The sequence below is a fragment of the Plecotus auritus genome (assembly GCF_963455305.1).
Source record: "Plecotus auritus genome assembly, chromosome: 8".
NCBI classification, from domain to species: domain Eukaryota; kingdom Metazoa; phylum Chordata; class Mammalia; order Chiroptera; family Vespertilionidae; genus Plecotus; species Plecotus auritus.
This window is the reverse complement of record NC_137782.1, coordinates 170,235,203-170,252,495: the sequence shown is the minus strand read 5'-3', so window position 1 is coordinate 170,252,495 and position 17,293 is coordinate 170,235,203. Positions and strand designations below refer to the sequence as shown.

At 50.3% G+C, this 17,293-nt stretch overlaps 1 protein-coding gene across 5 annotated transcripts in view; it reads right to left on the bottom strand.

Moving 5' to 3' along the window:
• Positions 1-14,890, bottom strand: part of CYRIA (CYFIP related Rac1 interactor A) — a 91,774-nt gene extending 76,884 nt beyond the window's left edge. For 2 of the 5 annotated variants that reach the window (XM_080684743.1, XM_080684741.1), the window contains exon 1: positions 14,774-14,890. The gene's annotated coding sequence lies outside the window, so the exon portion shown is untranslated. Of the gene's footprint in view, positions 1-14,553 lie in introns of all 5 variants that reach the window. The other 3 variants (XM_080684742.1, XM_080684744.1, XM_080684745.1) reach the window with 3 other exon arrangements.
• Positions 14,891-17,293: the final 2,403 nt, after the last annotated feature.

The window sequence follows — 17,293 nt, the reverse complement described above, 5'->3', positions numbered from 1 at the left end:
GGATGATGGCTGGATGGATGGGTGGATGGATGGATGGATGACAAATGGATGGGTAGAAATGGATGGATAGATGGATGAATGGATGAATGGATGGAAATGGATGATGGATGAGTGCTGGATGGACAATAAATGGATTAATGGATGGATGGATGGATGGATAGATGGGAGGATGGATAATTTTAGTGAAGAGTTGGGGGAAGTTTCCAGGAGAATGGAACACCAAAGTGAATCTCAGGGCTATGTCTGGATAAAGAAAGAGTGTTTTGGAAAGAAAATATGGACCTCACGTGTCATCTTGGATGAGTCACATGACTTGTTTTCTCTTCTGTAATATGAAGCTCATGCATAATATTGGCAAGTCCCTGATGAGCCATAAAACTAAAATAGGAGTTTGGCTAACTGAAATGAGCCACGGCTCACATAGGTTGGTGCGGCCCAGAAAAAGATAAGAGGGAATGTGCCTTTCTCCACAACCACGGCACCGAGTTCTGACTGCAGCAGGCAGAGACGGAGGAGGTGGGGCACCGTGAGGGTGAGCGCTGGTGGGTCAGAGGATTTGATCTCACAGTTCAGAAAGGGGTGCTGCGGTCCTAGGCTGAAGGCAAAATCCCAAGCACCCTACAGAACTGCACTCTGAATTGTTACTCCCCAAAGCAAGCCACAGCCTTTTGTATGCTGCCTGCCTTTGGGTAAATAACTGCACCTCCCAGTCTCAGTCCGACTTCCTATAAATGAAGTGTCCAGCATCTTCTCCCATGAAATGACACGTTGAACGTTCCCAGAACAGTGTCTGGCCCTTCAGCAGTGCCCGGCGGAAGCCTGTTCAATGGAAAGACATCATTCGCACGAAGTTGACATTAAGTTAGGGAGAGCCCTGGGACTCCGTTCTGGAAAAAGGCAAAGAAATCCAGCTACGACTGTATTTTCTGAGGCTTAAGTGGAGTCATGGCAGAAAAAAAAAGATTTTATTTTCCTAAAAAAAAATAAAATTGTGGCCTGGAAGCAGTGTGAACTGTGTGGTGTGTGGGAAACGGTAGGATTTTGTGAGCCAGGCCGACCTGAACCAGAATCCTGGGGCCCCACGTACAGTCCTCTGTCTTAAAAAGCAAGTTTTTAAAACCTCCTCAGCTTCAGTGTCTTTGTCTTCAAAAGCAGAATAAATATATCTACCTTGCAAGGTGGTCTGTAGGGTGAAAAGCGTGCACAAACAGAATTAATAGGTGCTAAAGACATGCAAAAGGGCATAATTCATTGTTATTAATATAATTAAAAATTGGTGTCTACTTTGAAAAATTAGGGGCCATGTGGGTACTGGCTAACCTGTAACCACTAAGTAAAAAAAAAAATATATAACTCACGTGCATATACCACAAAACAGCAAGCACACTGTAGCTATTTTAGTTTATATGAACTACTCAAATTATTTCCTGAATTTGAGGTTGAACCGATAAATTTACACAACCCACAACCTCATTAGCAGGTTACCACATGAATAGAGTGAAGGAAAAAGGGATAGGGCCTTGACGCACAGGTGGTTTCATGGGAGGGAAAAAAAATAGGGGCTATTACAGGGTAGAATTGCCTTTCTTAGTGATCAGTGAAAGATAAGAGTCCCTCAGCCCCTCGAAAGCACCTCTGTGACCAGTTCCATCCTAAACACAAAGGCCAAGGGATGGGCCGAGGCACAGCCTTGTCCAGAGGGTGACAGGCAGCGCCGGGCCTTGCCAGGATCTGAAAGGACCCCCAAGACATGCGTGCACATGTAGTCACACATGCTCTCTCTCACACACAAACATACATTTGCATACTCACACATATATTCACACTCACACACCATGCACACACTCACACATTCAAATACTCATACACCCATGTACCAGGCACATACTGGTATTCACAAATGCCCATTCCCACCCCCGCCCCACCCCCACACACACACACAGGGGTCCAGTCTCTCTCATATAAGGACCAGCCATTATCAAAAGTATCGTCTCAGTGTGCCAGGGTTCCAAGCAAATTTACGGCTCCTGAGCGGCTCCAACAGTCTCTGCAAACGGCAGGCCTCCAGGGCCCTAAAATTCAAGGTCACTTCTCCATCATGGAAACCCCCTGCCTGCAGTCAGGCCCCTGGTTCCTATGGTGAGTTACCGCTAAGTGAGGACCTCCTGGAGGGACACACCCACTGCTCAGAGGGGCCGAACCACCGGCTTTCAAACCTCTTTAGATTCTGGAGGAAATGTCAAACCTCCCACCTGGCAAAGTCAGAATTATGATACATTAAGCATAACATCAAAGCAAAGAAATGAAAAAGAGAATGAGATAGAGAGAGAAGGCCGCAGGTCTCCACGCCCCTTTACCTAAACGTTCTACAGCCACAGGCCATACCAAGGGCCTGCTCCATTTCCTTGGGGACATCCTGCACTGGCCCCACGTTCTACAAAGGGGGCTTTCACTTTCCGTCATGACGCCTGTCCATAACGCCTAGCATGCCTCCACTACAGCCCTGAGGATGCCGGGCCAACTGAAAGGCTCCCTTACACAGTGAGTCCCTGCTGCACATGAATGGGGGGGCTAGAGCCCAAGTGAATCCAGGACAAACCAGCCTAAGGCATGAGGAGACCAGGTGAGAGAAGTAAAGGAATTTCCAGGAAACCAAGACAGAGCAGGAAGCCTTTCTACATCCTTCGAGTCTGCCCAGGGGCCTGAGGGAAGCGCCAAGAATGCAGCCCTGCAGGTTGCTCAGCACTTTCCACCTCCTGTGGGGTCCCCCTCAGCGCCTAGAGTCTAGACCAGCCGTGGGCAAACTACGGCCCGCGGGCCGGATCCGGCTGTTCTATCCGGTTCTCTTGCTCTCCCCTCCGCTCCTTTACTTTGAATTTATATTAGTTCACACAAACACTCCATCCATGCTTTTGTTCCGGCCCTCCGGTCCAGTTTAAGAACCCATGGTGGCCCTCGAGTCAAAAAGTTTGCCCACCCCTGGTCTAGACTCTAGACTCTCAGAGATGGAGAATAAGAAAGAATTCCTGTACTTAGAACCGGAGCTCCTAGGAGTTCCTAGGGCCCAGAGAAGGGAAGCAACATGCCCAACCAACTCGCTGAACAAGTCAAGAACAGACCCAAGATAAGAACCAAGACCTTCTCACGCTCGTCAGGGCGTTTCACTTCCCCATGCTCACGCTTCCAGCCCTGGTTCCTCCTCACAAGGCTAAAATGATGAGTAGGCTTTAAAAACTCCCTTCTACCCCCTCCCCCCTCCCAAAGGCCAGTGAGGAAACTTGATTACAAACCACACTAGACCAAAAATTCCCAGCTCATTTTCAGTTCTAAGGAATTTTAAAAAAATTTTATTGTTGCGAGTTTTACAGATATCCCGCCCCCCCCACCTTTTCCTTCCTATTGCCCCCTCCATGTCTTTGTCTATGGGGCATGTATACTTACAAGTTCCTTGTTTAATCTCTTCCCATCCCTATCCCCCTCTCCCATTTTTTAAAAAATTACTTTGTTCCAATGACATTTTGGAACCCACAATTTTAAAAGCGCTTGTTGTTGTTTTGTGCCAAGATGGTCATTTCATTCACTTCCTATTATGTAAATTGATGAAATATACACTGAATGGCCAGATTATTATGATCTCTGAACGCATAATAATCTGGCCACTCAGTATATATATATTAGAGGCCCGGTGCATAAATTCGTGCATGGGTGGAGTCTAGCCAGCCTGGCCAGGGGGAGGGGACATGGGCGGTTGGCTGGCCTGCCTGCTGGTCGAACTCCTGGTTGAGGGGACAAATTGCATATTAGCCTTTTATTATATAGGATATACACTGAGTGGCCAGATTATTATGCGTTCAGAGATCATCATCTGGCCACTCAGTGTAAAACTGACCATTGAGGCTTTGGAAGAGCACAAGGTGAAGCAGGTCACCACACCATCTGGTATCCAGAGGTAGGAGACTCCAGGGCCCACCTATGCCTTCCCAATGCCCTGACCCCAGAAATTGTGTCAGTTCCTGTGGGCTTATTTTTGAAAGACAGGTCTGCAAACCCTGTTTTTTGAAACTCTGCGCTCAGATGTGCATCAGAAATTTTCAGATTTTAGGACAGTAATATAATACATTTACCATGTTATGTACACCCCTGGCAAGGTCTAGGGCACACAGCCCATGAAAACATGTTCATCCCAAGCTGGATAAATGAGAAGCATACAGACATGACTCTTTCTACTGCACTTCACTTTATCACGCTTCCCAGATATTACGTTTTTACAAATTTAAAGGTGTGTGGTCACCCCATGTCCAGCAAGTCTGTTGGCATCATTTTCCAACAGCATTTGTTCACTCTGTGTCTCTGTGTCACATTTTGGAAATTCCTGCCATCTTTCAAATTCTTTCATTATTGTTATGTTTGTTATGGTGACCTGTGATCAGTGAGCTTTTGATGTGACCTTTGTAATTCTTTTGGCGTGCCACAGACGGCACCCACATAAGATGGCAAACTTAATCAATAAATGTTGTGTGTGTTCTGACTGCTCCACTGACCAGCTGTTCCGCCACCTCTCCCCCTCTGCTAGGGCCTCCCTATTCCCTGGGACACAATAATATTGAAATTAGGCCAATTAGTCTCAACACTGCAATAGTCTCAAAGTGTTCAAATAAAAGGAAGAATTGCACATCTCTCACTTTAACTAAAAAGCCAGAAATGATTAAGCTTCGTGAAGGAGGCATGTTGAAAGCCAAGATAGGATGGAAGCTAGGCCCCTTGTACCAATTAGCCAAGTTGTCAATGCAAAGGGAAAGTTCTTGAAGGAAGTTAGAAGTGCTACTCCAGTGAATACATGGATGATCAGGAAGCAAAAAAGTCTTATTGCTGATAAGGAGAAAGTTTTGGTGATCTGGCAAGAAAATCAAACCCACCAGAGCATTTTCTTAAGCCAACGCTTAATCCAGAGCAAGGCCTTAACTCTCCTCAGTTCTGTGCGGCTGAGAAAGATGAGGAAGCTCCAGAAACAAAACAAAACAAACAAACAAAAACTGTTTGAGGCTTGCAGAGGTTAGTTCATGAGGTTTAAGAAAAGAAGCCATCTCCATAACATGAAAGTGCAAGGTGAAGCAACAAGTGCTGGTACAGAAGCTGCAGCAAGCTATCCAGAAGACTTAGCTAAGATAATAGATATAGGTGGCTACATAAAACAACAGATTTTCAGTGTAGATGAAAAAACAGCCTTATATTGGAAGAAGATGTCATCTAGGCCTTTCGTAGCTAGAGAGGAGTCAATGCCTGGCTTCAAAGCTGCAAGGACAGGCTGACTCCCTTGTTAGGGGCTAATGCAGCTGGTGACTTTAAGTTGAAGCCAGTGCTCATTTATATTCTAAAGATCTAGGGCCCTTAAGAATTATGCTAAATCTGCTCTGCCTGTGCTCTAGAAATAAAACAACACAGCCTGGATGACAGCACATCTGTTTACAACATGGTTTACGGAATATTTTAAGGCACTGTTAAGACCTACTGCTCAGAAAATCAGATTCTTTTTAAAATATTACTGCCCATTGACAATGTACCTAGCCACCCATGAGCTCTGATGGAGATGTACAATGAGATTAAAATTGTTTTCAGGCCTGCTAACACAACATCCATTCTACAGCCCATGGATCAAAGAGTAATTCGGACTTTCAAGTCTCATTATTTCAGAAATACATTTCGTAGGACTATAGCTTCCATAGACAGTGATTCCTCTGATGAATCTGGGAAATCCTTCTGGAAGGAATTCACCATTCTAGTGCCACCAAGAGCCTTTGTGATTCATGGGAAGAGGTAAAAATATCAACATTAACAGGACTTTGGAAGACATTGATTCTAATCCCCTGGATGACTGAGAGATTCAAGACTCCAGTGGAGGATGTGACTGCAGATGTGGGGGAAACAGCAAGAGAACTAGAGTTAGAAGTGGAGCCTGAAGATGTGACTGCATTACTGCCATCTCATGACAAAACTTGAAAGAATGAGGACTTGCTCCTGATGGATGAGCAAAGAAAGTGGTTTCTCCAGATGAAATCTACACCTGGTGAAGATGCCGTAAAGATTGCTGGAGTGATCGCACAGGATTCGAACACTGCATCAAATTAGTTGAAAGGACTGACTCCAGTTTTGAAAGAAGTTGTATTGTGGGTGAAATGCCATTCAACAGCATCACACGCTACAGAGAAATTGTTTGTAAAAGGAAGAGTCAATCGATGAGGCAAACTTCATTATTTGAAAAAAACTGCAAAAAAAATGATTAAAGTGCCCTAACCGGTTTGGCTCAGTGGATAGAGCGTCGGCCTGCGGACTGAAGGGTCCCAGGTTCGATTCCGGTCAAGGGCATGTACCTTGGTTGCGGGCACATCCCCAGTGGGAGGTGTGCAGGAGGCAGCTGATCGATGTCTCTCTCTCATCGATGTTTCTAACTCTCTATCCCTCCCCCTTCCTCTCTGTAAAAAATCAATAAAATATATTTTTAAAAAAATGATTAAAGAAATTGCCACAACCACCCCAACCTTCAGCAACCACCACCCATCAGTCAGCAGCCAACACTGAGGCAAGACCCTCCCTCAGCAAAAAAATTACAACTCACCAAAGACTCAGATGATGGTTACCCCCCCCCTTTTTTTAGAAATAAAGTACTTTTTAAATTAAGTATGCACATTTTTTTTTAGATATAAGGTTATTGCACACTTAATGGACTAGTCTAGTGTAAACGTGACTTTTGTATGCATCAGGTAATCAAAATTTTTGTGTGACTCCCTTTATTGCCAAACTTGCTTTATTAAGATACTCTGGAATTGAACCCACAGTATCTGCAAGGTTCGCCTGTAAATCGTCTCATGTACAAGCAAGCCAGCTTTGCCGCCAAATGAGCTATGAAAAACTTGAACTTTTCAGAGTACTTTGGGTTTGGGACTTATAAAAAAGGGAATGCCAGAAAATAGCTTACGACCCCATTTAGTTTTGAAGGGCTCAAGGGCCCAGATTTGAAACCTCAACACTCCCAAACACACACACACACACACACACACACACACACACACACACACACACACACACAGTAAGAAAAAGATTCGAAGTGGGGGAATCGATCATATAGTAAGTGCAAAGCTGGATGCTGCCTGGAATCGTTATCCTTGTTACACTCCAGTAAACATCATATCCAGGTTCATTTCAAGAATGAAATGAAGGCTCACACGCTGGAGCTAGAACTCCAGAGGAGTGGATATGGAGAGCTTTGCCGCGGGCAGACCAGGAACGTGTCTGTTGGAGAAAGGAGAGATCCCTGTCCTTCCCCCCTGCCCTCCCCCAAATACAACAAATAAAGTGGAGCCTAACGGAACTGGCCAACACTTTTCAAACACATTTTCTTCAAAAATTGGGCAAAAAGCAAGACTGGCATGTTTGATGCATCTATTCTTTGCAATATTCCTTCTGAGCCACAAATACTGTCAGCTTCAGTTCACTAATGAGGAAACGTAGCAAACCTAAAGAATCTGCCCAAGGGGGAGCCAGATCCCAAACTAGCTCTCTTTGCTTGCAGAGCACCCTGTGGCCCTCGGGTATTTTCCCAGAACTCCTAGAGCACATTTCCCGCTTCTGGATTTCAAAGGTGTAGGCCAGCTGTAGCTTTGGTAAGGCTGAGTTCTTGTCCCAGCCTTGGAAAAGCCTTTGACTTTGGGTTTCTCTCGATCATCCATCTATGTATGTATGTATGTATGTATGTATGTATGTATGTATGTATCTATCTATCTATCTATCTATCTATCTCTCTATGTATCTCTCTATGTATCTAGCTAGCTAGCTAGCTATCATCTATCTATTTCTTGACCTAAGTTCCTATGAAATAGAAAAATTAGACTACAGTTGTTCTTCCTGCTTTGACACATAGGGGTCTCCCATTCTGCAAGCCGAGACCAGCCATCCCCGGGTTCCCATGACTTCAGCTGTCCCGGGGAGGGGTCTAGAAAACAAGCTCTATACAACTTGCCTCACTTGCTGGACTTCTCGGCTCAGCCAGGCCATATACTGCCCCCACCAGAGGCTCAGCTCATTTCTGCCAGACGGCATTCTCTGGTGAAGTGAGCTGGGCAGAGGCCACCAGGAAGGACATCAGTCCAAAGCCAGAGATACGGGTCATAGGAACGCTTAACCCACAGCCTATATTATATTTTATTGTTTTCAATTTTCAGGTGTGCAGGCACAGCCAGCTCTTTGAGATGAGGATTTTATCCGACACCTGCGCATGAATTCCACACTCCTCACACATGCACAGCTCCCATTTCTAGTGTGGGTGGCAGAGAAGGACCAGGCTTTGAGGGCACCCAGACGTGGTTGCACATACCAGCTCCCAAGCTTCCTAAGGAGGTGACATTATGCCAGTCCCTCTGGACGTCAGTGTCCTCAACCATAGAACGGGTCAGCATCTATGGCCAAAGCTCCTCAGAAGCTTGCTACAGTGGACAGCGAGGCTTGGTATTCCTGCTGCGGATGCTCTAGTGGCTCAGGGGTGCTGCCGCCCGCCTTTCATCGCTGCTACCGGAAGGGCATGCGTCTGGTTGCCAGTGGGAACGTGAGTGCTGACGGTGTGTTGAGGGAGTTGTGCATTTATCATTGTTCCGCATGACCCTGAAACGACTGTACATTTTACCTTATTCTAAAACCTGGAAATGGTCAAACCAAATGATTTCATTAAAGGACAGTCACTTAAAACACAAGCAGGCTGCGGTAACGAAGGCATCTGTGAGGTCGAGCCCTCCGTGTCCTCATCAGTGCGGGGCCTGGGACCTGGGAGGGGGCTGGTGACTCTCTCCTTCCCCCCCTCCACCACTCCCTCCCTCCACCGAGCTCCTGCATCCTTTTTTTTTTTTTTTTTTTTGTCTCTCCCTTTTGTGATTGGCCTTGACTTCCAGCCTTTTATCAGATGCTCAACAGGAACGCGAACACGATTCCCTTTCTGGGAGGGAAAGCAAGGTTTCTCTGTGCCTGGAGAGGAAGCTTTGGAAACACGGAGCTGTCCCCGTCCTGGCTCTATCTGCCGGGGTCTGCTCCTTCACCTGTCACTCGGGGCAAGGAGCCCAAGGGCTTGTAAGACTCATAGGCCGCCGTGCAAGTTAGGAAATCCAACCTTCCCATTTCCCCAACGGTGGGGCGGAAGTAGAGACCTGCCCTGCTCCCACCCAGGCAGCAAGGAGCAGAGCGACCTGGGTCCAGTCCAGGCCACGTGCTTCTCTGTCCCATGCGTCACCCCCCTGCTACCCTGCAACACGTCAGGGGTGATTCGGGTGCTCCACAGGTAGCACTCGGGGAAGAAAATGGGCTGTGTGGCTCTGAGACAAAGACATCTCTGGAGTCCCCTGGTTTCCTTGGGACACCGTGCTCCGCCTGGATCCCTGCTTCCGCCCCTCTGCCTCCCCGTGGAACGAGAGCCACAGTGGCCTGTCTCCTGCAGCACAGGGTTAACGAATGAATGAATGAATGATCTCATTTTGATGCTTCATCCATCCTAAAAGTGCAATTAAACTCTTTGGGGACACTGCATTCCCCAGTTTCATTTTAAATACCTAATTATCCAGGCCCTATAGAAGTTTTATTAGAAAGGGAAGTCATTAAACAAGCAGACACCAGACGCAGGCCTGAGATAATTGCAAATAGAAGCGCGTCTGTCGGCAGGGCCAGGCGGACCCAGGAAGCTCACGGCTGGCAAACGCCACGCCCGTTGCCAGCACTTGGACTCGCTGGTCCGATGGGGCGCCTAAACCAGGCACACAGACTCCCACGTTCCCCGGGAAAGGTTAGTGAGAGATTCTAGAACTGCTTTCCAGTACCTCCAGGTTCCTAGACGGGAGTCAGACTGCCGAATGCACACCGCCCCTGCCTGTGAGCAGCCACCCACCCACTTTCTGGCCTCACTGCTTCTGTCCCTGAGTCCCTGGGATGTACCTGTCCTGCTTTCCCTTCGCATGTTCCGTTATGAGAACAGTTCCATTTATTTCAACGACAAGACCGGCAAGCCATTCTTGTGCAAAGAAAGCTACTTCCAGCGTTCTCCAATGTTTCCTCCCAGCTCAGATGTGTCAAGCTCCTATTCGTCACTTTCAGAAAAGCCTCGTCGGTGCTGAGCCGAGAGCAGAACCCTAATAAAGTCTCCAAATATTTACTATGAGTCCGAGTTACAACACTGACCAGTTCCACCCCCGTTGAAATCCGCACACATTCTTCAAGCACAATTATTTTAGGTCACTGGCACGCCGGCCAAGAAAATGACGAGACTGTGTGCAGTGGCACAAAGAGCCGGCGGGATCCAGTTTTACATTCTGGCCCTGCCACTCGCTAACCGCTGGGCTCTGCAAGCGACCTCACCTCTCCCCGTTCCCTTAACTGGAAAGAGGGGATGGGAACAGTAATGCCCAGAAGTTGTATTGAGGATTCGAAAAGCAATGTAAATACACACATATAATAACTCTGAAAAAAACAAAAGGAAGCTAAACGTGCTCAGAATAAAAACGATGGAGCATTCATTTTCAAGTATTTTCTGATGGGGGAACCGAGAATATGCCACGAGGCAAGGGCAGTCTCTTTCCTGAATGGTGTTAGGCGAACTGGACAGCCACGTGCAAAGGAACCATACTGGACCGCGGCCTCCCATCAGACTCCCAAATCCACTCGGAATGCATTCAAAACCTGAACGTCAGACCCGAAACCATCAAATTCCTGGAATGGAACCTAGGCAGTGAGCTCTTTGCCATGGGTCTTGGTGGTGCATTTTTGGATGTGACACCCAGGCAAAGGCAACAAAAGCCAAAAACACACATGGAAGGAACTCCACCAAATTAAAGCATTCTCAAGGCAGGAACAGGCCTTTGAAAATCGGGGGCATTTGTTGCCATTTCGAATGTGTTCCTCTTTGACAAAGCAAAGGCCTTGGGGATTCACACAGTGTCCCGGTGCTGTGGAACAGAGCTTATCTGGTGGGAGATAACGCAGAGATTAACCAGCAGCGTGAGGAACCTGAGCGGTTTTTAACCTTCCCAGATAACGAATGGATCTCCGAGGGCCAGAATCAGTCCCACCACGCTTCTAAGAGGACCCAGAAGCCCAGTAACTGCGAACCCTTCTCTAATCAATATAACTAAATAACAGCAAGTCTAATGTGAGGTGGGCGCCTGGCCAGACCCTATACATACGTAAGATCATTTGTTTCTTAGAAGGCAAGCATTGTTACTGCCATTCTAGATGCAAGAATGGAGGCTCAGAGAGGTGGTTTTTGTTGTTGTTGTTGTTGTTGTTGTTGTTGTTGTTGTTGTTTTTCAGAGTCTCACAGCTAGGACATCATAGCAGTAAAGTCTGAACTCAGATCTGACTTCAAAATCTACTCTTTGCCATCACCATGTAGCCCCCGAGGAAGGATTTTGACCAAGATGAGACAGGAACCAGCGGCTACTACGAGTGGATGAGTCAAAACTCAGCGAGGAAGGCAGGGCTGGCTCCCTGCCACATGCCTCTCTCCTGGCCCTGCTCACAGGAGCTGAACGGGGGGCTCTGCAGCAATCACCCCATCGCGGTGAGGGCCACCCCATCGCTGTGAGGGCCAGACCAGGGCTTGCCAAGTGGGCAGGGGCAGGGTTGCCTGCCAAGTGGGCAGGGGCAGGACTGCTGGATTTCAGCCACGAAGCACAGGCTGCCTGCGTCAACCTTAATGGGTGACCCAGTCAAGTCACCACCTCTGGGACCCGCGTCACCCTGCCTTTTCCCTTATGACACCACCTCTCTGACTGTATTACAAGGATCTCTTTCCATGTCTGTCTTCACCAGCAGACTCCATGCTTTGAACAGTAATTGTACTCATTTTTTTTAAATCCCCAATTCCCCAAACTGCATTTGGTACAGAGTAGATGCCCAATTAATGAAAGGTACATAAATAAACAGAGTCAACATCAAGGCTGGACAAGATGACTAGAGAATGCCTCTAACCCTGAGAGTTTGCAGCTAATTATTCCTAAACCAGTTCTCAATCTCTGAGCGGTGGTTCAAGGTCTCTTTACCAGAGAGGATGCTATGGGTGCTTCAGGCTTTCAACCTTTCAGAGCGCTCTCTCTATAACAGGGGTGGGCAAACTTTTTGACTCGAGGGCCACAATGGGTTCTTAAACTGGACCGGAGGGCCGGAACAAAAGCATGGATGGAGTGTTTGTGTGAACTAATATAAATTCAAAGTAAAGGGGTGGAGGGGAGAGCAAGAGAACTCTCCGCTCTTTCGGCTCCGCGGGCCGGATAGAACAGCCGAACGGGCCGGATCTGGCCCGCGGGCCGTAGTTTGCCCATGGCTGCTCTATAAACTACTCCATCCCATCCTACAAGCACAAGCCAACGTGGCCGCGAGGACAGATGCTGCCAACCCATTTTAAAGCCTGAAACTGAGGCCCAGATGAGTGAGGCACTTCCTCAGGGTCAACGTTTGACCTTGAGGCTGTTGCTTCTCCGGTCTTTTCATGTGACCAGAGTGCTTTCCCAGCTTATTAACAAGCCCAGAGCCTGGGCGATGTGAGGGGAGAAGGGGAGGGAGTGGGGAGAACAGTGTGGGATGAAGGGGAGAATGAAAGGGAAGAGAAGAGGCGCTTCTCTGGCGAGTGTCACTGACAGCTGCCAGCCGTGACCCCGGGGCCTGGTGCGCTCTGAACGGGGGCCAGCCTGGGAAGGACAGATGGGCTCTCAGTGTCCCTCACTCATCCAGTTGCATCCAGGCCCTGAGAGTAAAAGCAAACTGAATGCTTCTCAGTGCTCAGTGAAAACAGGAAGTTGCAAGTGGCTTCACTCTCCTCTCAACTGGGGTCCCAACACTTGGGGTCAAGGGACCTATCAGGCAGCTCCCAGCAGCTTGCCCCCACCTCCGTGGGATTCCAGCAGCACACAGAGGGGCCGGGAGACTGGGGGCCACCTCCCATGAGCCTCCCAGAACACGGGCTCAGGGGGCCCGCCCGCCCACAGTTGAGAAGAGTCAGGGGGGATGCCAGCTCCATCACTGCCCATTCATTTCACAAAAACTGAACGCTATGCGGAAACATCAGCGGGACCCCAGGAGGACAGCTCACTCTGCAAAGTGGGGACAGCCCCGACCCCACAGGGCTGCCATCAAGATGAAGGGAAATAACGCCAGCCAGCTCCCCCACCACACTCGACATCTATTATTAGGACCGAGGCAGGATGCTACCCACGGGGTGCCTGGAACTGTGGTGCCATGCCTGTGGGTGCCCCCCCACCCATCCCCCCAACGCGCAGAGCTGGGAGCAGGAGGGGGTGTGGGCAGGTCTGTCCCCACCTCTTTGCCCTATTTTCCCTGGCAGGAGCGCAGGGCCAGGATGAAGTGAAGTTCTGCTAGCCCCCAGCCTGGCCCAGTGCCCATGTTTATGACTGTTTATCCCAGAGCAAGTAGAAAGGAGAAATTAAAGCCATAAAAGACAGGACAACAGACCAATAAAAACCAGCTCCCAGAAGAGTCAGGAGGAGGAAGGGAGGCAAAACTGTCGCCATGGCAACAGAAGACAGTCGGAAGCATGCAAGAAAAACAGCCCCTGCTCTGCCTCCTCTCTTCCAGGCAAAGCAAGCCCTGGGACCCCATTCGGAGCTCAGGGGGAGCCAGGAACCCACCGGAAAGCCCTGGCCCTCAGGCCCCGATGCCCAGCCTGCCCTGGCTGGCAGCCCCCCTCCTGGTGCCGGCCCAGCACAGGTCCCGGCCCTGCACGGTCCCAGCCCAACTCTGCGCCCTGGGGACTCAAGGCGGTGCAGAGTGATGGTGCCTGGTGAGAGGGGGAAAGTTTCAAACAGGGAAAGGAAGGAGGGCCACCGAGCAGTGGGGAGACCAAGGCCCTGAACGCCAGCCCTGGGTCCCCCTGGAGCAGGTGGGAAACCAAGGGTGTGGGAGGGGAGACGGGTGGCTGGGGAAATCCTGAGGATCTGGGGTGGGGTCGGCAAATAGCTTTGCAGATCTTAAACCACCAAGCTCTTGGGCCTGGTCTCTGGGGATACCGGCCAGTACATCAGGGCGGCTGGGACGAGGACCCAGGGACCACCTGGCCCATCTGGCAGAGGCTTCTGGGTCCTTCAGCTGGCAGGCAAGACAGGTGTCTCCACCACACCGCCCTGCTGGCCAGGGCCCAGCCTTTCAGGAAGTGGGTGGAATTGTTCCCAAAGCTTGGGATCCATAAAGTCCGTCCCCTTTTCCAGATTGGGAGGGGAGGGAGGGAGGGGGTGGTGAGGAGGCCTGGGTCCCAGGCACAGCAGCTTTTGCACCTGGCTAAGAATCTCTGGGCAGGTGGCAGGGGAAGGGTCCAGGTGTGCAGGCGCGGAGAGCGCTCACCCTGTCCCTGGGGCCTTAGGGACTCATGGGGAACCGGCCTCTCCTGGTGGGAAGGGGATGCAGAGGCTGGGGTCCCCTAGAAAAATGGTTTGGGAGCTGATGATACCTGGGGGAGGGAGGGGGACCAAGAGGGGGGTGGAGATTGAGGGGCGAGGGCGGAGATCGGGAACATACCCGGAGGCTGTCCTGGGGAGAAGCGGCAGTGGGCTGCCCAGGAGGCCGTCCGGGCGGCGATTACCGGAGAAGGGCTGAAGGACTGGGTCCTCCACGCTCCCGCCCTCCCTCTCCCACGGCTGGGGAGGATGCAGGGTTCACAGGCGCCTCCACAGCCCGTTCCCTGCAGACCCCCGGCCGCGTCCCCACCGCGCCCTCGCCGCGCCCGCGCCGCGCTCACCGGAGCCGCCGCCGCCCCGCTCGGCCGTGCGTCCACCGCCGCCCAGCCGCCGCCGCTGCGAACGCCTCTCCAGTGGCCACCGCAGCCCGAGACGGTTCCGGAGCCCCGCCCCGGCCCGCCCCGCCCCGGCCCGCCCCCAGCCCGGCCCGCCGCGGCCGCCCCGCCCCGCCCCTGGAATCCCCACCCCCGCGGTCTCTGGCCTGGTCCCCCTGTGCCCGGAGCTGGTGCGGACCAAGTGCACCCGCGGTGACCCCTGCCCGTCGCTCAGCCTTGGCCGCGGGGCTTCGCCCTCCCCCGGGGACGCCGGGATCTGCTGTTTCTAGCCATGGAATTCCTCCATACCCACTCTACCCTCCAAAAAGAGGAACAAACAACAACAAAAAACTCAGGAAGGGCCCAGCTATCAATTCCTAGATTCACACCCACCCTCAAATAGTGCCCCTGCGCCCAGTCAGACCATCGCAACCCCTCTCCCCACCCTCAGATCACCTTGGATTAGACACCCAGCTCCCTGCTCACTCTGGTAACAGGTTCCCAGCCCCCGGGGAGGGGGGGGGGTTGGGGGCGCAATTATCTAATTGAGGAGACGACTAGAAAAGTCTTCACAGATGCTTAGTTCAAATATAAGTACCCACAAGAGTAAGTCTACAAAAACACTTAAAAAAACAACAACTCCGTGATGCGAGGGGAAAGCAGGGATTACAGTGTCATTGTCATGATCATTGTTCTAAAACATCTGCCGCGAAGGCTTTTTGCATTAAAGAGAAATTCAGGAAACCAGAGAGGGCTGCCCAGTGCCAAACAGGTTGTGAGTCAGAGCCCCCGTTGGGGGTGGGGGAGTGGGGAGGGGGGGCTGGGCCGGTCCTGCAGGCTCTGGCTTCTCCTGCTTCCTGATCCAGGCCATCAGCCGGAGCATCCCCATCCAGAGACATTTATTAGACTCCTACAAGGGGTCAAGGCGTGTGCCTGGAGCTGTGTCCTTGCAGGAGTGTGTGGGCTGGTAGCATAAGGCAGGCGGCGGGGGCTGAGTGCAGGAAGCTTCGGGGAGAGCTTGGTCAGGTCCCCACTCTTTCGGAGCTGCAGGGTCCCCACACAGATCTCCCTGCGGCTCTGACAGTCCATAGGTGGGTCTGAAAAGCTCCCATGAGCCGCTTGGCATGGCTTTCTGTGCTGGGTTTTGGCAAGAATTCAGACAGGAGCCAGGAGGGCACAGTCTGGTCAGAATGAAATAGTCTCCCCATTGGTAGGGGGCCTTAGGATCTGAATAAACACATCCATTCTTCATGTGTGGCATTCCTGGCCCAGCCCCTGCTGTCATTCCCTACAAGGACGGCCCACTTTAATTTGGGGTGGTTCTATTAGAAAATTCTTCTCGTCCCACCCCCACACGTACACACCAACATGTCACATTTATTCCATCCTCCTTGAACCTGGTCAGGCTCTGGGAAGGGCAAGGATGAATCAGCCACAGACGCCATTCACCCCATAAAATACTACCATTTCAGAAAACAAGAGGACTCCTCACTTCCCACCTGCCTGTCCTCAGAATACAGCTTAGGTTGGTGAGAGGAGACTATTTGATGCAGGAAATTTTACTTCCACGCACGTAAAGACAGCTTCCGTTTCAGTAACTGAGGGGTACGCTCATGGTATTGCCTCGCCCCCTGTGGAATAACAGGGTTTCTAAAGATCAGTGTGGAATTTAACAGTTAAGTGTTTCCTAAGACACAGTGATCAGATGAAATAGTCTTTCAGCGTCATCAGTCATACTAATAACAAGTTTAGAAGTTTGTATAATAAAGATTACAGCGAAATTAAGCTATCATTGAGGGAGCCAGGTAGCTTTGAGATAAAGTTTCAGACTGTTTTTATTCACACTGTACATTTGCTAAAATGAACCTGAATGTCGTAGTTAAATTAAATTTAAACTGAACTATTCTAGTTTCGTGGACACCCTCATCACTTACTTGTTTTGTGTGTTGTTGTTTTTTAAAGAGATTTCTTGAGCTTTGGCAAAGTGCCAGGTACTGTGCTAAATGATGGACCCTGTGCCAGCCTGGGAGAGTGCACGGACAGCTTGCCAGCCCAGTTTGTGACAAGGCAGAATAGGAAACAGATGAGAACAGGGGTATTGGCGGTATGGACCCAGCACGAGAAGGCATTCATTGTGATTGGGGGAAATCAGGAGCAGAGCCTTTTATGTTGAACCCTGAGGGATGAGCTAGACTTCCACAGGTACGAAATGGGGTCAAGGACACTCCAGGTAGAGACACAGAGGGGTTCAGTGTGGCCACAGCACTAGAAGGACTGGACAAAGTGAGGCTGAGAGTGAAGAACCGAGAAGGCTGCACTTGACCCTGGGAGCTTCCAGGGATGGGCCAGCCTTGACTGGAGCCTCCAATAAAGAGAACGATGATAGGCTAAGAGCACTGGGGGACCAGAGACGGAGAAAGAGAGGAGGCAGCAGGGAGAATAATCAGAAGAGAACTACCGCCATTGCTCAAGGGTTGTGAGCTGTTC